The 24,701-nt window shown below is 40.8% G+C and overlaps 1 protein-coding gene across 2 annotated transcripts in view; it reads right to left on the bottom strand.

Moving 5' to 3' along the window:
- Positions 1-23,144, bottom strand: part of traf3 (TNF receptor-associated factor 3) — an 83,657-nt gene extending 60,513 nt beyond the window's left edge. Inside the window, exons 1-2 of one of the 2 annotated variants that reach the window (XM_087989787.1) lie at positions 22,836-22,963; positions 22,348-22,505 (exon numbers count right to left, since the gene is read on the bottom strand). The gene's annotated coding sequence lies outside the window, so the exon portion shown is untranslated. Of the gene's footprint in view, positions 1-22,347; positions 22,506-22,835; positions 22,964-22,998 lie in introns of those variants that run through there. The other variant, XM_043697457.2, reaches the window with a different exon arrangement.
- Positions 23,145-24,701: the final 1,557 nt, after the last annotated feature.

Genomic DNA, 24,701 nt, shown 5'->3' with positions numbered 1-24,701 from the left:
ATAAATGTGCTTGTGCCCTTATCATTTGTCAGCGCAACACTTTTGAACCATTTTAAAAAATAATTGAAGTCTCATTTATTAATGAAATCCTTTGTAAAGTATCAACAGAAATACCTCTGTGGGGAGAATGTTCGTTTTTTGTTAGAGGACGGAAAATAGTTTGCTTTTGTAAAGGAAATTTTATGCTCAAAAGGTTAAGGGGATGTGGCTGTTTTCAAAGCAAAATGAATGAAAAGGTAGGTTTTACTAAAAACAAGGTGAAGAATAAGTCTCTTTATTATTCTCCATAGGAAACCACAAACCCAATTGCTTTTTTACCTTTAATGGAAATAGTAACAGCTGCAAATGCAGAGTCCCTCAAATACATTTAATAACAGAATTATAAAATCTTTCTCTCATCAGTATAATTGTCATGATCAATAAAACCTACATGAAAGCAAGTAATTAGTTACTTCCAATTCAAAGCCTTCTACTAAATTTTGTATCTTTATTAATAAAGAGTATCGTCCTTTAGATCAGAAATACTCTTCTGTGAAAAGATTACATACAAGGAATATGTCCATTCTACCAGTTGTCAGCCAATGCTTCTCAGCTATAAACTGATAAACACACAAATACTAGCTTAAAATCTTTCATTCAGCAAGAAATCAACCCACGCTCGTAGCAAATTTGAGTACCGAGTATGAAAGGCCACCAACGTACCCTTCAACATACCACCAGGAGTATCAGTTGGCAGCTGAGATGACACAGTTATTCCAATGTATAGAATAAGACTTTTTTTATTGTCTTAAATAACAAAGAAGCATTTTTTTTCCCACAGGTCTCCAGTTTTCATCCCTCTATTTCCAAGTATATGAAGGGGAAGGCACCAATCTTCAAGTAAAGGTCACAGTGCTCTTTCATAATCACTCACTTACCTTTCTCAGGACTTGCATAGTCACTGTTTTTTTTGCCAAAATAAGTCTGTTTGCTTGAATGAATGGTGTGGCTAAACACATCTGAGAATCTCAAAAAAATCCCTTACATCAGCAGGTCTAAGATTCAATCCATGTTCAGACGTCATGACAATGTATGAAGGTCATTTATTCTGGTTCCTTGATATTTAGAGTCAATCAGAGTCAATGACTAGATTAATTCTATCTACCCAACCATACACAAAATAGTACTGCCCATTGTTTGACTATCTTTTCTCACATAGTTAAAGCAACTGCAATGCCCAATAACAAGCTAACCCATTGTTAAGTTTGCATATTTTTCCAAGAGCAACAGTCACATTGGTCAATTTTGGACAACTGGTGGACTAAGTGAAAACAACTGGAGACTGAGCAGATAACATTCAATAATGAATATTTGACCAGGTCAATTTGGATTTCCATTAAGGTGCACCTTTGACACCAATCTCCATTACATTCATCATAGTCATTTGTGTTTCAATTAGGGTATTGGATTGATGATTTATTGGTGAAAGACTTGCCGATGAAGTCCTCCCTAGTTGTTCATGCATTCGGGTTTGCTTTGATTCTCAAGTTCATCAAGTTCCTTCTGGAAAGAAAATGGTTCATTGTAATGTTTGACTGGGACTGTGAATATTTACCTGCTACAATCAAACTTTGGTTTGGTTTGACCCAAATTATCTGCCAAATACAGATGATCAAGCCAAACGTCCAAGAAGGCGATCTTAATAGGACTATTAAAGAGCTACCCTGCCTCAATCATCTAGTTTCATGGTTCATATTACTATCTGAGGTAGCTTTTTTGAAAAGTTTTGTAAAGATGGAATTATTTAGGTGCAAAGTAACTGAACCTCTGGAAGACAGACTTTACTAGACCACCCAAGGTATGCAGAGGAAGCTCAATTATTCGAATGAGATGGGCGGGCATTATTTCATTCGGATAATTGATTATTCGGTTAATTCATTCAATGCCTCTCCTCTGGGGCTCGGAGTTTTCTGTTAAGTCCACTCCCGTTTCAGGAGTCAAGGCAGCAGCACACCGTGCGCAAGCCCCCACCTCTCACCCGCTCCCCCAACCCCGTCCAACACTGTCCCCTGTCCTCCATCCCTGCCAGCCCCTCCAACCCCTCCCAACCCAGTCCAGCACTGCCCCCACCGTCCGCCCCTGCCCCGCCAACCCTTCCCAAACCAGACCAACATTGCTCCCACCTCCGCCGCCCGCCAGCCCCCCCCAACTCCTCCCAACTTTGTCCCTGTCAGCCCTCCAACTTTGTCCAACACCACTCCACCCCCGCCCCTCATCCAACACCAAACCACATCCAACATTGCCCACCCCACTTTGTGGCCCCTCCCCTTCTCCGGGGCAGCCAGATCAGCCACCAACAAGAGTGCTGCTGCCTTTGGGGGTGGGAAGTCCCAAAATAGCAGATGCACACAACTTTTTGACAGGTTCCACCTTTGCCCCATATAGGTCAATGTTGGAGAGATTATCTGGGGAAGGGGGGGGGGGTTTGAAGTACACCCCTATGTAGAACTCCAAGGACATTGGAGAGAGAGACAGAGAGAGAGAGAGAGAGAGACAGACAGAGAGGGAGACAGAGAGACAGAGACAGAGAGAAAAGAGCCTTCCATTGCCCTTGATCTGAATGTCATGCTACACCATTTCGGAAGGCAGTTAACAGTCAACCATTTCATAGGTCTGAAGCCACATGTAGGCCAGACTGGGTAAAAGGGCGAGAGGTGTCCTTCCCAAAAGGATATTAGTGAGCTACATGGTACTTCATAACAATTTTATACTTACTAATATTGTGAATTTCAATTTCAAATTTATTAATTGAATTTAAATTCCTCAAGCCACCACAGTGAGAGTTAAACCCATATCCTCAAACCATTAGTCTAGGCCTTAAAAATTACTAGTCCAGTGATGTTGCTACTATGCCAACATCTCCCCAAGGTTTAGATGTGTCGAAGCTATAAAATAATCAGATGGCTTTCAACTGGACCAAGTACTAGAAAGAGCGATGTGCTTCACAATCCTGTTTTTACAGAGGTTTATTATTATTGTGGCACTCAGGATCAAATGCTTTCATTTTGAGCCTGCAAGCATGTTTGGTACAAATGAGGATTTCTGGATATAATCTGCAAATCTGAAGGGCAGTTGGTTTCATTGGAAGTAAAAGTCTATGTAGACCACTGAATCAAATGATTTTGTTCTGAAGGTAAAATATACTTAGCTTAGATTTCTTTCTGGAACATCCCAGGTATGCCACATTGCCATAATGATGGAAATGTAGGTCCTTGCAATCTGTGTGTGGGTTCATTTGTGTGTTTACTAATAATTTCAGGTTGGGAACAAGCAGTGAGAGTGAAAGTCTGTCAAGCAGCTCTAGACCAGAAGTTAATCAAGAGTATTTCTGAGATGGAGTCACTAGGTAAGAAAGTAGGATAGCCAGTGCTTGTGCCAAAGGGTTGAATATGATTTAAAAGTGACTAACTTACCAAGTACCTGTAGAAGGAAGGTTCATGAAATCTCAAACGTTAGAAAATGTTTGGAATCAGTCACAGTAAGTGAAAGGATCTTTACCCACTGTTGGGATGGGGGCAAGGGACAGATTCAAAGCATTTTCAGTTTGAAGTACAAGTGATTGTGTTCCTTTCATGGTAAAATAGAGTTGATAACCCAAGGTGAATATTTATTGAGTACTGTTTGCTTTGTTGAGTTTTTGTATTGTGAAATCCTCTCTTTTAAAATGGTGGAACCTTGTGGCTTTGTTCTTTCAGTAAATAAACAGAGATTTCACATTTCTCTTTAACGGTTTCTATGGAGATCATAAACTTTAGTTAGGAGGATAGATTGAAGAAGTTGAGACTGTTCTTCTTGGAGAAAAGAAGGTTGAATGGAGATTTGAAAGAGGTTTTGAAAGTCATAAGTTATAATGGACAGATTAGATAGGGAGAAGCTGTTCCTGCTTATAAAATGAACAAAGAATGAGGTGGAATAGATTTAAAGTGATGTGCTAAAGAAGCAAGAGTGATGTGAGAAAAAAATTCACAGTGAATTGTCAGGATACAGAATGCACTGAGTAAAGGGCATTGGATGGTTATTTGGATAGAAACAGCATGCAAGTGCATGGGGAAGATGTAGAGCTTGGCTCGATGTAATGATGTTCATTTGAAGAACTAGTTCAGGCATGATGGACCAGATTAGCTCCTTCTGCACCTTAACAATTCTATGATTCTGTAAAACACTTAATTAGTCTTAATTAAAACACTTAATTAAAACACTTAACACTAAAACACTTAATTCTGTCTAGTTTCCCATCCTTCACCTTCTGAAATATTCAGAATTGCTATTAGTATTGCTTTCCATATCAACTCTGACTCACCCACTGGCCCAATCTTTGCTGACCTACATTGGCACATTTCAGTCCCTCCATGGTTTCATCCCTTAAAGTACAATAAATCCTCTCTCCCTAAGTTTCCATTATTATGACTTCAGCTTCATAGGTATTTCCTCTCCCATTCCTGCAAGGTTTGCACCCATGCTTTCAACCCCTAAAATTTGAATTTTTGAATCTAAATTTTGTACTTCTCCAGTTTTTTTCTTTTAAAAAACAAAGCCTCCTCTCAGTAAGCTTTTGTTTCCTTCCTTCAGTATTTCCTTCCATGGCTGAGAATCCAATTGCCCCTGCCCCATATTACGCATGTGCAGCAGCGAAAGATACTTGTCTAAATGAAACAAATACTAATTAAATAAATGCAACTTCTGTTATTGACCAAAAGGCTGCTTCTTGATTCTCATTAAAAAGGTCTAAAAAAAAACTGGGTGCAAAAGGGAGATTTCTTGTAAGAATAATGAAGGAGTTGGGAACAAATCAGAATTTTAGGACTTTGTCCACTTTTTTTGAGATGCCAACATTCTGCAAATCCTTCATCGTGTTTTCAATAAGCCTATTTTTGAAAGGTTTCCATAGAGTCATCCTCCTACAGATAAAAATGATTTCAGATAAAAATCACTCCAGGCTTGCAATCCATTAGCAATTTGCACCCCATTAATAAAGCAAGCTTTAAATTGTTGACAATAGATGTTCATTTAATCCAAATTTCCATTTCCGGGCTGTTACTCAACTGCTCATTCCCCACTGGAGCCAGTTGTATGAAACAGACTGAACTCAACCTCAGGTGCTATCCAAACTAATTAAACAACTGCTGTTTCTCAATAAAAGATTTGCTTAATATAATGGAAGATTAAAAACATTCACAACATGCTGTTATTCATTACAGAACTAGGTTCTCCCAGCTAATTTGTTTGAGAATAAAATATTAAAATTTCACCAAATATTCTTCAGCGAAAATGTTCAGAAACTTGAGCATCTTCACAGGTGGTCAACTACAATTCTCAAAACAAATCCTAACTAGGATTTCCAATTAACACTCCTTTGGTTTTATAGATGGAATAACTTTCATATTACCATGGAGTTTAGCAAGAGACTAGAGTAAGAATACTATTTCAAAAAGGCTATGTGTTTTGTGTCATACCTACAAGATGCATATCTGGAATAAAGCATTCTGCCAAAGTTAATAGCGAGGAACTGATCTTACAAAGTGCAGGCAAAATGCCAAATGGATATAATTACCTCTGAAGTACAGTGAACACAGCATGGAGTAAAACAGCTTTACCTATGCCATTATTTTTTGCTAATTGGTCAGCCTCATTAATATCATGAAAATGGTCATGAAAAATATCTTATTTCAATTCGGGATCATACGTTACCATGCAGTTGCAAGTGGGTTAGAGTACAGATTTGAAGGTACACCATCATTTTCTAAGAATTAATTTTGTTTTGTTTAAACTTAATGATGAGCATCTGAAAAAAACGTCATCTACCAAAAGGTAACGGTTATGAACTAACCAGACATTGGTTTCAAACCTGGTTTGAAAATGTAGCTGAATTTCACTGGAAAATTCCTCATAGTGGTTTGATGAACATCATCACATTACTCATTCAGGTAATTTTGTCATAAAAAGTATAAAATAAATAAATTTAACTTGCCTAGGCTTTCAGGCTCAAACTGTTACTGATTTTAGCTTTGAGAAATACACATTAGACAGCCTTATAGTTTACAAGGGTACCCCCTTGCAGAGTGGCATTCACTAGACAAATGCTGAACTTTTAAACACCTAGCAGAGTCATAGAGATGTACAGCATGGAAACAGATCCTTCAGACCTACTTATCCACGTCGACCAGATATTCAAACCTATTCACTAGCACATGGCCCGTATCTGTCTAAACCCTTCCTATTCATCTACCCATCCATATGCCTTTTAAATGTTGTAATTGTACCAGCCTCCACCACTTCCTCTGGCAGCTCATTTCATACATGCACCACCCTCTGCATGAAAATGTTGCCCCTTTGGTCCCTTTCCCCTCTCACCCAAAACCTATGCCCTCTATTTGTGGACTCCCCAACCCAGGGAAAAGACCTTGTCTATTTATCCTGTCCATGCCCCTCATAATTTTATAAATCTCTATAAGGTCATCGCTCAGCCTCCAACGCTCCAGAGAAAACAGTTCCAGCCTATTCAGCCACCCCCATAGCTCAAATTCTCCAACCCTGCAACATCCTTGTAAATCTTTCCTGAACCCTTTCAAGTTTCAAAACATCCTTTCAACAGGAAGGAGACCAGAACTGCATGGAATATTCCAACAGTGGCCTAACCAATGTCCTGTACATCCGCAACATGACCTCCCAATTCCTGTACTTAATATTCTGACCAATAAAGGAAAGCTTACCAAACGCCTTCTTCACTATCCTTTCTACCTGCAACTCTACTTTCAAGGAACTATGAACCTACACTCCAAGGTCTCTTTGTTCAACAACACTCCCCAGGACCTTACCATTAAACATATGTCCTTCTCTGATTTGTGTTTCCAAAATGCAACACCTCGCATTTATCTAAATTAAATTCCGTCTGCCCATTGACCCATCTGATCAAGATCCCGTTGTACTCTGAAGTAACTTTCTTTGCTGTCCACTGCACTTCCAATTTTGGTGTCAACTATACCTCCTATGTTCACGTCTAAATCATTTACATAAATGACAAAAAGTAGTGGACCCAGAACCAATCCTTGAGGCAAACCACTGGTCACAGGCCTCCAGTCTGAAAAACAACCCTCCACCACCACCCTCTGTCTTCTACCTTTGAGCCAGTTCTGTATCCAAATGGCTTTTTCTCCCTGTATTCCGTGAGATCTAACCATGCTAATCAGTCTCCCATGTTGAATGCCTTACTGAAGTCCATGTAGATTACATCCACCATTCTGCCCTCAACAATCTTCTTTGTTCCTTCTTCAAAAAACTCAATCAAGTTCATCAGATTTCCCATGCACAAAGCCATGCTGACTATCCCTAATCGTCCCTGCCTTTCCAAATACATATAAATCCTGTCCCTCAGGATTCCCTCCAACAACTTGCCCACCACCAGTTCAGGCTCACTGGTCTATAGCTCCCTGGCTTGACCTTACCACCTTTCTTAAACAGTGGCACCATGTTAGCCAACCTCCAGTCTTCCAGCACCTCACCTGTGTCTATCGATGATAAAAATATCTGAGCAAATGGTCAAGCAATCATTTCCCTAGTTTACCCCAGAGTTCAAGGGTCCACCTGATCAGGTCCTGGGGGTTTATCCACTTTTATACATTTCAAAACATCCAGCACCTCCTCTTCTCTAATATGGACATTTTTCAAGATGTCACAATCTATTTCCCTACATTATATATCTTTCATGTCCTTCTCTACAGTAAACACCGATGCAAAATACTTGTTTAGTATCTCTGCCATCTCCTGCGGCTCCACACAAAGGCCGCCTTGCTGATCTTTGAGGAGCCCTATTTTCTCCTTAGTTACCCTTTTGTCTTTGATGTATTTATAAAAACCCTTTGGAATGTCCTTAACCCTATTTGCCAAAGCTATCTCATGTCCCTTTTTTGCCCTTCTGATTTCCCCCTTACTGCCTTTATACTCTTCTAAGGATTCACTCGATCTATCCTGTCGATACCTGACATATGCTTCCTTCTTTTTCTTAACCAAACCCTCAATTTCTTTAGTCATCCAGCATTCCCTATACCTACCAGCCTTTCCTTTCACCCTAACAGGACTATACGGTCTCTGGATTCTCGTTATCTCATTTCTGAAGGCTTCCCATTTTCCAGCCGTCCCTTAACCTGCTAACATCTGTCCCCAATCAGCTTTTGAATGTTCTTGCCAAATACCGCCAAAATTGGCCTTCCTCCAATTTAGAACTTCAACTTTTAGATCCAGCCTATCCTTTTCCATCACTATTTTAAAACTAATAGAACACTGACACCTTAGTCACCTGCCCTGCCTTGTTTCCCAAGAATTGGTCAAGTTTTGCACCTTCTCTCATAGGAACATCCACACACCGAATCAGAACATTTTCTTGTACACAACTAACACTATGGCAGTCCCAGTCTATGTTTGGAAAGTTAAAATCCATGACCACAACCACCCTATTATTCTTACAGATAAGACATAGGAGTGGAAGTAAGGCCATTCGGCCCATTGAGCCCACTCCGCCATTTAATCATGGCTGATGGGCATTTCAAAGCTGAAAATGTATTGCTGGAAAAGCACAGGTCAGGCAGCATCCAAGGAATAGGAGAATCGACATTTCAGGCATGAGCCCTTCTTCAGGATCATCGGCAAACTTCGCTAGAATGCCCCCAGTCCCTTCATCCAGATCATTAATATATAACGTGAACAGCTGCGGTCCCAACACTGAACCCTGCGGGACACAGCTTGTCACCGGCTGCCATTCCGAAAAAGAACCTCTTATCCCAACTCTCTGCCTTCTGTCAGACAGCCAATCCTCAATCCATGCCAGTAGCTCACCTCGAATACCATGGGCCCTCACCTTACTCAGCAACCTCCCATGTGGCACCTTATCAAAGGCCTTTTGGAAGTCTAGATAGACCACATCCACTGGGCTTCCCTGGTCTAACCTACTTGTCAGCTCTTCAAAAAATTCCAACAGGTTTGTCAGGCACGACCTCCCCTTACTAAATCCATGTTGACTTGTACTAATCCGACCCTGCTCTTCCAAGAATTTAGAAACCTCATCTTTAGCGATGGATTCTAGAATGTTACCAACAACCGAGGTTAGGCTAATTGGCCTATAATTTTCCATCTTTTGTCTTGATCCTTTCTTGAACAAGGGGGTTACAACAGCGATCTTCCAATCATCCGGGACTTTCCCTGACTCCAGTGACTTTTGAAAGATCTCAACCAACGCCTCCACTATTTCCTCAGCCACCTTCCTCAGAACTCTAGGATGTAGCCCATCGGGGCCAGGAGATTTGTCAATTGTAAGACCTTTTATCTTTTCTAGCACTATCTCTTTTGTAATGGCAACCATATTCAACTCAGCCCCCGACTCCCTTTAATTGTTGGGATATTACTCATGTTTTCCACTGTGAAGACTGACACAAAGTACTTATTAAGTTCTCCAGCTATTTCCTTATCTCCCATCACTAGCCTTCCAGCATCAGTTTGCAGTGGCCCAATGTCTACCTTTGCCTGTCGTTTGTTTCTTATGTATTGAAAGAAACTTTTACTATCGTTTCTAATATTACTTGCTAGCCTACCTTCATATTTGATCCTCTCCTTCCTTATCTCTCTCTTTGTTATCCTCTGTTTGTTTTTGTAGCCTTCCCAATCTTCTGATTAGTAATCTAATCAGAAGATAACTGAAATCTCCATACAAATTTGTTTCTCAATTTCCCACTGACTATTGAGAGGTCTATAATACAATCCCAGTAAAGTGATCATCCCTTTCTTATTTCTCAGTTCCACCCAAACACTTCCCTGCATGTATTCCCGGGAATATCCTAAGTACAGTAGGATGCTGCCTGAACTGCTGTGCTCTTCCAGCACCACTAATCCAGAATCTGGTTTCCAGCATCTGCAGTCATTGTTTTTACCCAAGTACAGCAGTAGCCATCCCTTACCAAAAATGCCACTTCGCCACCTCTCTTGCCCCCCTATTATCCTTCCTATGCCATTTGTATCCTGGAATATGAAGCTGCCAGTCCTGCCCATCACTGAGCCACGTTTCTGTAATTGCTACAATGTCCCAGTCCTAATCAAGCCCTGAGCTCATCTGCCGCTCATCTTCAGTGACATTGTAAGTTAACAGTTCTAAATAAAATGTTTGGATAGTTCCACGAGAACTTTTAACTACAAATCCTGTACATCATCAACAAGTTCATTATGTTTGGACTTCAACAGTAGTTCAAAGAGATCTTGCACAAAAAATCAAATTGATTAATGGAACTTAAATTATAAAAGATCCATTATGAAATTAGGAATGAACAAACTCATCAGAATTGCTAACGGTTCCAAGGGAACATTTAATAAATAACTGAATCAAACACTAATATGGAAAGGGAGCTGGAAAGCAAGGCAATGAGTTCCAATAAAATCAGAAGCATTACCTTTACCTTTACCTTTACCCTTACCCTTTCAGGTCAATCTTCTGCACAAATCTGGACCAGCAGAGTAATGCAGAAACTCCAGAACTAAATACATCCTCTGCATGTGGGCGGCACGGTGGCCCAGTGGTTAGCACTGTTGCCTCACAGTGCCTGAGACCTGGGTTCAATTCCTGCCTCAGGCGACTGACTGTGTGGAGTTTGCACATTCTCCCCGTGTCTGCGTGGGTTTCCTCCGGGTGCTTCGGTTTCCTCCCACAGTCCAAAGATGTGCAGGGTCAGGTGAATTGGCCATACTAAATTGCCCGTAGTGTTAGGTAAGGGGTAAATGTAGGGGTATGGGTGGGTTTCGCTTCGGCGGGTCGGTGTGGACTTGTTGGGCCGAAGGGCCTGTTTCCACACTGTAATGTAATCTAATCTAAAAAAAAATGTGAACACAAAACAGTTTCAGCTGCTCAACTGATTCTGAAAGTATGCAAGTAGCCTCAGGTAGTTGCTGTACAAATAGCAGCCAGCAAACCTTCCAAATTTTGGCTCCCCAAGGATGTTATAATCACAGACAGAATGCAAAGATTTTCCTGATGACCGTATAAGGCAAGAAAATACCAACCCTTTCTTTGCACAATTTGTGTACCTCAGTTAAATGATGAATTTAGTGGGGGCTTTAATCCAATTGGAACAAACAATTGTCTGAAATGACTTTATATTTACAAAGAAAATATTAAACACTGTCTATTTCCTTTCAGATGGTAAAACTTCAGTATTATGACTTCATAGAGATAGTGAAATTCAGATACTACGTTTGACACAAATAATCATTGATGAGACCTTACCTACACTCTAAACAAGGCAACATGCAACAATGAGCAAAGTCCATAAACTTAAAGCCCATAGAATAACACTGGTTTGAATGATTATGCCAATAATATGGATAATGGTTCAAACACTGTAGATGGGAGTAAATAAGCAAACAACTACATTAATCTTCCATGGACTTATAAATCATATAATGTGCTCTAACTAAATCATTTGTTAGACATAGATTAGAACCTCATGTACCAGTCATTTGTCTTGAACTGCAGTACAAGCAGTTCTTCTGTAACACATTGGTTGCATTCTTGTGCAACCCTGCATTATAGAAAAATCTCACTTTAGAAACAGCGCTTAAAGTGTTGACGATGTTATTGCATTACAGCCAACACACATTTTAAAAATTCGCACTTTAGAAACAGTGTCTCCAATTCATCAATCCCATTACAGCAAGTTCGCATTAGCGAAATGTGCATTAAAACAGAACAACTTGTACTTAATTAAGGCCAGATTTGCAAATAAGGTACAACTATTATACCATATAGTCACAGTTTTGCTATAAATCAAATATTGCCCACTGCTGAAACATCCTGGAGTATTACTGAAACGTCCACCAGACCAATAAGGCAAGAGAACAGGGAATTAGAATACAAGCTCAAGATCAACAATGACCTTGTATTATCCATTCTTGCTTCTATTTCTATGGTCTTAATAATCTGACAATCCTGTTTGTTTATAAATGGTTGTTATCACTCACTTGGGTAGCGCACTTGAAATCAAGTTCCACTATTCCCAGAGTCATCACAAAAATTAAAGATGTTTTTAAAAATATGCAAATTTTCCCAATGTATCTGACCTTCAGACCTAGATTAATAAATAGCATAGACCAGCTTTCTGTATTCATCAAGAATTTATTACAAGTAATTAGACTCTCGTTACAGGTAAAGTCCTAAACAGTCAGCACATAAACACTATTACCTCACTTCATTAAGATTTACCTTCCTATCATACCAAACATGTTAGACATCGAGAATTCTCTAATCCCTGGTACTTGGCGACCTCAGCTCACCAGTAGCTGGGAGATGCCTCTGTGTTAGTCATCAGCAGAATAATCATAAGGATCGTACCAATAATAGAATGGGAACAAAGATTTTGGAAACATCTCTCCAGTTTTTCCCCTTTGTCCTAACTTATTTTACCCTGTCTGTTTGTCAGTGTATGTATAAGGAGGAATTTGTAAAGGTAATGTTGTTAGCATGCTCTTTTGTACAGTCACAGAGACAGGCTACTTGTCAGTTAGGATCTGCTGGTGGCAGAGGAGGGCTGCTGGATATCTTGCTGTATGGCACATCAGGACATCAATCTAATACCTACAGCATGTACCAGCTACCCGTGCTGAAGACGCACCATATATTTATTAAACCAAATGACCATGTCGGAAGAAAGGTGAAGACTAGTCCTCAGCCCAAAGGGAGGAAGTGTAGGCTGTCTGCAAGAGGTATTCCACACACTCCTGTCCCAGGGCTATGGTCAGGAGATATGTCTGACAATAGTGTGGAGACTGGGTGACAGTCAGTCACAAGTATTCAGAGGAATTGCCTAATGGGAACCTGCAAACACCACAGTCAGGGGTCTGCTCAGTCACTTGAAGGAGCTGTTCCATGAAGTCAGTCAGATTTCTAGGACAACTGTGGTTTGAGGACTGTCTGTTGGTCATGGAGGGGAAGATAAAGGCGAGGCATATATTGGGGTGAAGTGAGGGACAGAAGGAACTCGAGGTGTTTGGAATAGCATCAGAGGGCATGACAGGCCAGAGGAGGGGGAGTATTGAAAGTGATCACCACCCTCGCATCTACAGGGATGAGGATGGACATCTTCAGTTATAATGTTGCAACTCAAGGGCAAGGAGGACACTATTTAATATGAGGAGTCTCTACAATTTTGTGGGGGAATGCATAAAAATCAGCTGTTGGTGTACAGCAAGATCAAAGTGGAGACTTTGGAGGACAGTAGGGGGTTGAGGGAGGAGAGAGTGGGTTTAATATCTGACCAGGTGAAGCAACTGAATGCAGCTGAAAAATGGCTGGGCCAATGCATGGGATGAGTAGAATCATTGTCACCAATGGGTGGAAACACGGGATCCATTTCTGCTGGATGCTAGAGCACTGAAGGTAGTAAATTCATGAAGAAAGTGCTTGCGAGCTCCAGCTACATTTCATGTGCAATTATTAAGAATCCTTACAGTGTGGAAACATTTGGTCCAACAGGTCCACACCAAATCTCTAAAGAGAATCCCAGCCAGACTCACTCTCCTACCCTTTCCCTGCACTTGCATGGCTAACCTACCTAAACTGCTCATCTTTGGACTGGGGAAATTTTGTCCATTTATAATGCAAAAAGAATGAACATGCTTTAAGACTTCAAATGCTGATTTACACCAATGCCACTGGTGTTTGAAAATCTGGCATTTGAAAATCTGGCATTGTCAACTCAATGAAGTCAGCACTAATGACTTCAAAAGAAATAAATATTGCACACGAGCAGCCCATCAGTTGTGGAACTTCCAAAGATGCTGTGAGAGGAGGAGAACATCCATCATATGCCATGAAAATAAGACAACGGATTCCATCGAATGTAATTCAAAGTGGAATGGTTGATGTAGGTCTGGGAAGGGGTCAGAGTGCAGCAGACATTTTAATATAAGTGTTGGTTACTCAGCTGGTGCCACACTTTCACCCAGATTGCTGTAGGTGCTGTGAGCAGGGCCATGGTGGAGATGATGATAGGGCTGTTGAAATATAATTCGATTGCTTGGACTGTTCTGCAGTCCCTCTGGTGTAGTTCAGACAGAAGGTGCCATATCATTCTGGCATAGTGTGCTCTGCCAGGAATGAGTTGCTATGATAGATGCTGAGGAAACAGGAAATTCTTCTGAGGAGAAATGAGAATGGTGTATTGTAAGAGGTGTTGAGAATTTGATGAGAGGGACACTATGGGGCAGAGTAGGTAGTTAATGAGACAACTTTAGTAAGAGTATGGTGGACTGTCCCTTGAAGAGTTTGATCATGTGATGATGACATCATCAGCCATTCAATGGTGTGAAACAGCCTCATCTAACCTTGTTGCCTACAGCATGAATATCGCCTAAATAAAGATCCTAATGTTAAACACTTCGATCTCCTGATTCTTATTGGAATGTAAGACGTACAGCGAGAAACCTCACTAGGCCTCATGGTGGAAAATTTTCCAAAGAACTCAACACAACTGGCGCTGAACCAAAGAAAGTAAGATTCAGCCTGGTGTCCATAAATCTCATAATATAAAAAGGATTGTTAAATATTTTGTTTATTTGGTCCAACATTTTTTTAAAATCAGAACTTGTGCCACATATCCTGATCCATTCTATTCTAAGAACACAAAGTCAGAGCAGGAAGTTTCCATGGTTTGGAAATACTGGTTCTGCATTAACTTCAATACTACAATGTGGAAGGTAAACACACACCATTCAAAAAAACTGCTTTCAGTTCACAAATGAGTGGTCAAAATCATGTCAAAGTCACGTCTACAAACAGGATAATGTAGATCATCCTTTATCCCTCTTATTCATGTTATAGACTCATACAGTATTATCAATTCAAACTGGATAACTCCCATACAATTTCTATGGGTTTAAATATAGATCCCGAAGCAAGGTTTCAATACTGATTGATGCTTCGTGCCACAAACAAAATGCGCTTTATGGTACAGTATGCACGGGTCAGTTTCCAGCAGTTTGTGGTCAATATTAGTTTCATTTATTCTGGGTGACAGGTGAAGGACTGTAAAGCGAGACATTCTTCGATAGATCCTTCTGTAATATTAGACATCAATAGACTGTTCTTGTACTCGTTTTGGAAGCAATTCCCCTGTTCTCAAATCCTCTCTGCTTTGACATGCTTCCTCAAGTGTCACACAAACTGTTCACGGGTTCCAGTTAATGGAACATTTTAAGTGTAGCTTCCAAGTGTTTCGTTCTGTTGATCAGCATCCCTGTTTTAATTTCTCCAACCTCTCAACAGTATAGTACCTCACCACATCAGAGATCAAAAACTGATTATGAGGAATAAAGCAAGGGAAATTCCTCAATCCTTTCCCCAGTGGGTCAATATCACTACAATGCATGCCAATTCCCGCTCAACTGATCATACATCAGCAACAGCTCAGCTAAAGTCTCAGAGCTTGCTCAGCAATGAAATAAAGTGCATCAAAAGAAAACAGATTAGGCAATTGATATTGAATTGAATAGAATATGTAATTCAAATTTATAGTTTTAAATATAGCTCGCTATTCAACTAGTCTCATTTGCCTGTTCCCCTCCTCCCCAAATCTTTAATGTCATCCTGGTCTGGCTCCTCAAGATCCCCTCCAGCCTGTGCACTGATCTTTCAAAGACTGCAACTCCCACAATTGTTTGAAAATCACAAATCTTTAAATTTCTAGTGGCTGGAGAAATTCGCATTTCTGGCTCCTGCTGGAAACCAGGCTTCCAATGGCAACAGCAGTTGCTATGTTATCCACAACTAATCATAGATTTATACAGTGCAGAAAAGACCCCAAGGACCATTGACTCTGCACTGACAATAACTATCACTAAAAATGCACTATTCCCAATTTCCTGCACTGTCCCACATTCTTAAATGTTACAATATTTGAAGTTCTCGTACAACCATTTTTAAAAAAATTTGGATGTTTTCCAGCCTCTACTACCTTTCCAAGCAGCGCATTCCAAATTCCCATCACCTGCTGAATGGAAGAGCTTTTTCTGAAATTCACTCAATCTACTACCCAAATCCTAAAGCTATGCCCTTTTATGATTGACCCCTCAACCAAGGGGAACAGCTGCTCTCTATTCACCCTGTCCATAGTTCTCATAATCTCATACACTTCAATCACGTTCCCCCTCAGTCTGCTCTGAAGAAAACAATCCAAGCCTATCAAGGCTCTCCTTTTAACTCAATTTCTCCATTTCAAGTAACATCCTGGTGAACCTCCCCTGTAACCCCTCCAGTGCTATCACATCTTTCCTGTAGTGGTGACCAAAACTGTACACTGTACTCCAGCTGTGGCTTGACCAATTGTCGATACAACTTCAATATTACCCCCTTGCTCTGATATTCTATGCCGCAACAAATGAAGCAAGTGTCCTATATGCCTTAACTATCCTATTAACGTGTTCTGCCAACTTCAGGGCTCTGTGAATAATTACCCTAAGATCATTCTGTTTCTCTGAACTACCCAGTGTCCTGCCATTCATTAAATACTCACTCATCTTGTTTCTTCTTCCACTTCACACATTTCAGATTTCAATACCATCTGCTCTGGTTTGCCTATCTGACTAACCCAGTTATATCTTCCTGTAATATACAATCATCTACTTTACTATTAACAATCCACCAATCTTGGCATCATCTGCAAATTTGCTTAATATTCCCCCCAAAGTTTCATCTGTATCATGTATGTGGACAACAAACAATAAGAGTCCCAATACTGATCCTTGTGGCACACTGATGGACACCAGCCTCCAGTCACTCAAACAGCCTTCTACCATACCCTTTGTGTCCTATTACTAAGTCAGTTTCTGATCCATCTCACCAGGTTTCCCTCAATTCCATGTGCTCTAACCTTCTCAATTTCCCATGTGGGACCTTGTCAAAAGCTTTGCTAAAATCCATATAAACTACATCAACTGAACATACCCCATCCCCACACTTGATCACATTTTCAAAAATTCTAACAAATGTTTTTAGGCATGACCTCCCTCTGACAAATCCATGCTGGCCATTCCTAATTAACCTGTACATTTTCAAGTGAGTATTAATTCACTCCTTCACATTTTCTCCAATAGTTTCCCAATTACTGATGGGAGACTCCCCAGTCTGTAATTTCCTGGCTAATCTTTACTACACTTCTTAAAAAGTGGAACCACATTTGCTGTCCTCCAGTTCTCTGGTATATCCCTCATGGTTAGAGAGGAATTAAAAATTTGTGTCAATTAAAAACCATATCAAATGATCCTGGAGAAACTACCTCAAGAAGGCTATCCCTTCTTTTGGAGATTTCATATTCACCTCATCTTTCAAGACTATCACTAGTGCTAGAATGTTAGTGGGATTGTCAATTCAGAGTGCTGTCAAGCGTCACTAAGATACTTTCTAAAACAACCAAGAGTGGAGCAACTATACATAGAATAAGTGTACATGGTATGCTCATGAAATATGTAATGTTCATATTCATATGAAATGGAGATAGAGATCACATATATAGTACTGGCTGCAGGAAAGGTTCCATGGAGTAGACATTCCTGTTCTTTGGAACCATTTCTTCCTCCATTCGGTAACAAAAATGCAATAAATTGTGTGAAACCTACTTGATCTAAATATGCCATGAATATTGGTGACAGAAGATTTCTCAACAATTAAGAGTTCTGCTTCAATTGCTTACCTTTACTTACACTTCTTGCCAATTACAGCACCAATGTCCTCACAGAAGTCACTTAAGTCCTATTCTAGAGAATTGGCTCCATATGCTGTCATTTGGGTACAGGACTTCTCTATTAATTGTACTAACATTTGGATGAGTTGCGAGTGACACTGTGCTCTTTTGTGTGTAAATGATCTCATGAAATTATTGGTAAAAAGCTAGGAAATGCTCGCTGGTGGCTTTGCCAATATCTATCTTTCATCCAATATCACAAACCAAACTATTGTTATTATATGTGAACTGTTGGGTGCAAATTGACTTCTGAATTTCTCCATAATACAACAGTACCTCCATTTCAAAAGTTATTGGGTGTAAAACATTTCGAATATTCCAAGGTTGTGAAAGGTACTATATATAGTTTCTTTCTTTACAAGAATAGGATCCGAAGATTAGGAGGGACTGTCAGCTTTTAGTTAAAGAACCATATTTGGAACTTTGTTTAATTACTATGTTTTTACATGATGTGAAACACAGTATTTTGGGAATTGAATAGTCTTCTTGCTCAACATACTATTACTGACAACTCCATGGGATTCTTCCAGTGACATTACAATGTCTTGAACTGAGAAGGAAAGAGGTTTAGATAAAATTAACAAACAAAACAGAAATTTTGAAGTTGCTCACAGACCGCAGACATGATATTAAATTTAAAATCTCTTTATTGTTGAGAAATCTTCTGTCATCAATATTCATGGCAACTTTAGATCAAGTAGGTTTCACACAATTCATCGTACTTTTGTCAGAATGGAGGAAGAAAAGAACCGGAATGTCTACTCCATGGAACCTTTCCTGCAGTCAGTTAACATGACTTTGCTTGTATTTCGGAAATAAACCAAAATATAAACCGTATTGTTTTCCCATCCAGTTAACAGAAGTAGACACATTCAGGTCTGGGCTGCCATCCACAAGCTCCATCTTTTACAGATCACTACACTTCACACTCCCTGTGCACAAAAACCCAAGGTATGAAACTGAACGAGATATGCTCTTTCTAAACAACTCTTCAACTTTAACTACCACAAACGCAAAAGCAAAATACTGCAAGTGGTGGTAATATAAACTAACAAAATGCTCAAAACAGTCAGCAGGTCTGGCAGTATCTGTGGAGAGGGAAACAAGGTTGGTGTTTCAGGTGTAGGACCTTTCAACAATTCTGACGAAAACGTCATTGACCTGACTAGTTTATCTGGTTTCTCTCCCCCTGATTCTGCCAGCCATGCTCAGTATTTCCAGAATTTTGTGTTTATTTTAAATTTAAATTAACTTGCAGTCTTCTCAATAGATTAATCAAACAGTACAACCCAGGGAGGTCCTAAGTCAACACATGCTGAGTTTGCTGATCATTACAAAATTTCTGTTTTGTTTCAGCATCAGTGTCCCCATAGTTGAGAAAGGAAAAAAACGTTTCCAATCCTGATTGTTAGCCAGCGACTCTGAGACTATTTGGTAAACACAGAATGAAGCTCTAAAGAACACTGGAGTCAAATGAACTTGCCACATAAACACAGTGACAACAAGAGCAAGTCAGGAGCTAGGAAATTTGCAGGAAGCAACTCACCACCTGATTCCCCAAAGCTTGTTCGTCATCTACCACGCACATGTCAGGAGTGTGATGGAATACTCCCAACTTACCCGCATGAGTGCAGCTGCAGCAACACTCAACAAGCTTGACATCATCCAAAACAAAGTAGCCCATTTGATTGGCACTACATCTATAAACATTCACTTCCTCCACCATCGACGGTCAGTAGCAGCAATATGTACTGCAGCAATTCACCAAAGATCCTTAAACAGCATCTTCCAAACACATGGCCACTTCCATCTAGAAGGACAAGGTCAGCAGATAAATGGCAACACCACTACCTACAAGTTCCTTCCAAGCCACTTACCATCCTGATTTGGAAATATATTGCAATTCATCACTGTAGCTGGGTCAATATACTGGAATTCCTTCCCTAAAGACAATGTGGGACAACCTGCAGCAGCTCTAGCAGGTAGTTCACCACCACCTTTTCAAGGGCAGTAAACGCTGGCCAGCCAGCGATGCCCAAGTCCCACGAGTGATTTTTTAAAAAACTGCTCAATGTCTAATCTAGATTCAAATATAAAGAATGACAACTGATCACTACTTAACATTTCTGTCCCTTTCCTACCAAAACAACAAAAACTGGGGCAAAACAAAAAAAGGAGGCTAGTGTCATCTTCCTGACTAAAGTTGGCCATAGGGCATCAGAAAGTTGTTACCATGCAACATTATGATTCTCCACTAAAAGGCATTTGGAACAAGATATTTGGGAACACTGACCAAGGAATATTTTTCTAAATTGTGCAGTATTGCTATGATACCTATGAAACTTTACCTCAAGACAAGTCAACAGAGCCAGAAAAGAAGGGGAGGGTCAATACGAAATTAAAGAAAAAGTTTAGTAAAATGAAATTTACACCTTCCATTACACCCTCTCAAAGATTTGTAAACTTAAAAGATTGAGTTTTTGACAGTTACAAAATCTTTGGGATTTCATATCTTCCACCTTTATTTGTCAATACAGGAACAGGCAGTCTGACCTGTATACATCGATCTCAATTCCATCATTAACCCTTGGTGCAGCCAATGTTAGTCAAGATAGTCAAGTTCAAGTTTTGTGCACTTGAGATTGACTCCATCAACAGTCAACTATTGGCTGGAAAATTCAATGTCAATCTCTAATGAAAGCTGTATGTACTAAGAAATCAGTAGCTCCATCAAGCATTTTGCTTGGAATTTTCCTTAAATGGCCTCTTCAAAACACACAAACTATACTAATGCATTGAGTGCGATATGACAATATAGCCCACGCAGAAGGCAAGGTTTGAGGAGAGGGGAAAGATTTTTTCATTGGAATTTGTAGATACCTTTGCAACTTACTATCCACAGACCTGAGAAATTTTATTTAACAGATTAATGAAAACGCTAAAACAAAATCGGACTCGAAGTGAAGAAAAACCAACAATAATCTTTAAAGCTTGAACTTCAGTGCAAGCATTTGCACAATGATCTATATCTCAGGTAATGTCTGTAGATCTAGATTGATAACATTAAGTCCGTAAGTAAAGCTGCAACAAACCGTAATTGATCATTCAACACCAAAGAGCATTTCCTGGTACTTCCACATATTTTAAACTCTCCTAACCCATATCAAAACTGAAACAAAAATCCACAACATGACACGCAGTATTTATAGAAGGAACTGAGGTGTTAATGATTGACAAAAAAGGTCATTCTTTCATTTTAATCACAAAGGGTGACTGGTCTGATAAAGCCTTTAGCGTTTCAAGTTTTGCTGATAAAAAAGTACAACACTGTAGCGAGTAAAGTTTGCAGCAATCCCCAATGCTAAATGTTAAAAACAAGACACAGAGCAAATGTAAAATATAACTCTACTCAGTGTGTTTGGGGGGGGGGGGGGGGGTGCAATGAGAGAAGGAAGAAGGGAGCCAGTTGTCAGTTTTCCCTTTGCCTCAGAGTGCAAGTTACTTCCATTGTATTTGAATGGCCATTTATTTTTTTTATCTGGGGTCTTATGTACCTGCACGCTCAGAGTACAAACATTAAATGCTCCTTCCCACCATTGTTACACTTGCAAGCAAAAGATTGTCAAATCTGTGGCATAAAAACTGGAGCTGGATGCAGAGAATCTGCAGGTTCCACTCGTTCTGGGAATGAACTGTATTTGGGGTGAAGCAGAAACTTCAATTTATTCCCTGTTAAGGTCCAGCTACTGATTCCACTGAAAAAAACGATGCTCATCTCAATCTCACGAGCTTGATATTTTCCAACTAAAACAAAAGGCCTTACGCAGAGTGTCACTTGCTAATAGGGTCTTCAAAGATGAGGAATGAAAAGGCATGTAACATAGGGATACATCTCCAGGGAGCAGTAACAACTGTTCACTAGGGCATACTCCGTTATCCTGCAGAAGGGGCAACAGTAACAGACCTAATAACAAGTGCCTCCATCCATAGCATTCTCCTCCCCCACCCCCACCGTTTAACTGGTGCTCCAAGTAGTTAAAATTGGGCAAGTTTCACCATAAAGTCAACTTGAAAACTTGACACATATGTTTAAAATCGGTACACTTACGTCACCCCAAATTACCATTTCAGAGCTGTGCCTGTGTAACTTGTATGTTTGATCATTCTGTACACTATGTCTAAATTCACCTCTCACTGAAGGCTTCAATTAGAACAAGTAGTGATGGAGCTACTGATGAACCATGCACAAGCGCTTGAGCATAGTTTCAACCATATTCTATGCAGAGCGGACAGGGCGTTCAACAAGTTACAGTCTCTCTGTTTGGTCTGTTGTAATTGTTGTTTGAATTTCATGTAAAGAGCCAGAGAGTCCGCCTACCGAGGCTGCAGGACCCAGAAGTCTCCCTGCACAAATGCCTGGCAGAACCGAGCGAGAAATGTTCCTCTTCTCCCGGGCGACAGAGAGCTCCAGTGCGGCTGGTACATTGTTAACCCCCCCCCAAAGCCCTCAGCTCCCCAGTGACCATGAGCCGGTACTAACCACAAACGCTGCTCTTCATCCGAGCGCGGAGTCCCGGTCGGCCCCTTTGCGTTTCCAAGTCCTTCCCCCCCCTCGGACTCGCTTCGTTCTCTCTATCCTTCAGTCCCGGACCCAAACGTGTCAGTTTCGCGGAGCGGCCAACCGGAAAACGGCGTCTTCTGGTAAAAATGTAGTAGAAAAGCACCTCTGATTCATTGCTGCCATTTTGAACGCCTTGGAATGAAAATGACCGATTGCACAATGTTAAAATTCCCCATTTTTCTGCTGCTGGTGCTAGCACGGATCCATTCACTGCAATGACTGACTGTTCTGACTGGAAAGCCCCTTATGTCAATATCACTTCCTCTGCCTCTGGAAATCCCCTTCTCTCTAAACAATATAACACCCAGTGCGCACACACACACACATACACAGCTACAGCACTGCACTGAGCAGCCTCATAGAGACACAAGTGCTTCAAAATGTGGTGTTTCTGTGGACCATCTTACCGGCTTCTACTTTTCTGGAATTTAGAATCAACATTTGCTGAGGCACATGCTAAATCGAAAGGCCACCAAATATGGCAATTGAAACATTTCGCATTAGGTGAAGGTCTGCAATAGTTAAATTGAGAAATCGTGGGCTGTTAGAAAAAAGAAAAAAAAAGATTACCGGTCTCGGCATTAGTGACGTTAACAAATATCCAAAACAAAATGCAACAATATCTGCAGTTCGCTGGAATGAAAGAGCTTTGCACCGTCTGATGTCATCAGCCTGCGAAATCGGGGCTGATTCCTTCATTGGATGGTGTTTGTCGACATCAACTCCTCAAAATAGCCCTCTCTCAAATTAGAATACTTGTGCCCACTTATTTTTGTTTAAATATCAAACAAGTCAGTCCTCTTTCCTTTCCATGGAACTCGGTAGGTTGTGACATTGTCTGAACCTGGGAACTCCAGTGTAGTGGATAAGTAAGGTGCCCTATTGGCAACAACAGCCTTTGTCGAATTTGTCACTGCCATTGACATCATTGTTTTCCTTCTGCAGCCTTCCCCAAGTTTCCTCTCCCGTCAGCACTCTGTCGACCTCCTAGTCAGTTTTCTTATCGTTTGCCATATGTTCGCTGAGTACATCTTTGCTTTGACTCCATCCTCATTGAGCTGACAGTTATGCAGCTCCCCTTCCTGGCTTTCACACTACCTCAACACTTTCTCTCCCTCTCCACACAACACTCATCCTCCTTCAAATAAAATCTTGATCCTTCTATCCATGTATTCTTTAAAACCACAACCCCCAACATTTTCCAAAGACTATGGACAACACACCCCAAGTATATTTCCATGCTTCCCTCTACTCCAGTTGGATATCTCTCCCTGAGTTGCTCCAAAACAGACCCAATCAGCTATAGGGAGAGGCTGAATAGGCTGGGGCTGTTTTCCCTGTAGCATCAGAGGCTCAAGGGTGACCTTGTGGAGGTTTATAAAATCATGAGGGGCATGGATAGGATAAATAGACAAGGCTTTTCCCCTGGCATGGGGGAGTCCAGGACTAGAGAGAATAAAGCCCAACCTTTTCACACAGAGGGTGGTACGTGTATGGAATGAGCTGCCAGAGGAAGTGGTGGAGGCTGGTACAATTACAACATTGAAAAGGCATCTGGATGGGTATATGAATAGGAAGGGTTTGGAGAGATATGGGCTGGGTGCTGGCAGGTGGGACTAGACTGGGTTGGGATATCTTGTTGGTGTGGACAGGTTGGACCAAAGGGTCTGGTTCCATGCTGCACATCTCGCTGACTCTATGATTCTAGAGCTGACCCCCTCTAGCTTGGTTATCATTGCGCATAATCCTCACTTTTCTCTGATATTCATGAAATGGATGACTGCACCATCATCCTCTGACATCCTTCTGTGGTCCTTGCTGCTATGCAATAAGGTACTTTGCTTAGGTCAAGACACAGACAGCAGAGGTTTGGAGGTGGTGAAGTTCCAAGAACATGGAGACCAGCATTCTATCCAGGAACATATTGCAGAAGTCCAGCTTAAATGATGTATGAGGATTTCAGCAACAGGCAGGTGGGGAGGAATGGAAGTTGACGATTTCTAGTCAGTAAAGTGTGGTGCAACAGGTCAGGCAGCATCTCAGGATCAAGAGATTTGATGTTTTGGGCATTAACCATCATGAGGGCTGGGAAGGGGGCTGAGAAATAAATAGGGGAGGGGTGGGGCTAGGGGAAAGGTAGGTGGGATTGTGATAGGTGGGCGAAGGTACGAGGTGATTGTGATAAGTCGGTAAGAAGTATGGAGCAGATGGGTGGGACAGAAGATGGACAGGTAGGTCAGGTCAAGGGGGCGGAGCCGAGTCAGAGGGTTGGA

This window comes from Chiloscyllium plagiosum, unplaced genomic scaffold, assembly GCF_037043375.1.
Source record: "Chiloscyllium plagiosum isolate Xiang-an unplaced genomic scaffold, Cpla_swu_hap1 HiC_scaffold_8, whole genome shotgun sequence".
NCBI lineage: Eukaryota > Metazoa > Chordata > Chondrichthyes > Orectolobiformes > Hemiscylliidae > Chiloscyllium > Chiloscyllium plagiosum.
Note: the sequence above shows the minus strand (reverse complement) of the source record. Positions and strands in the feature narration are given on the sequence as shown.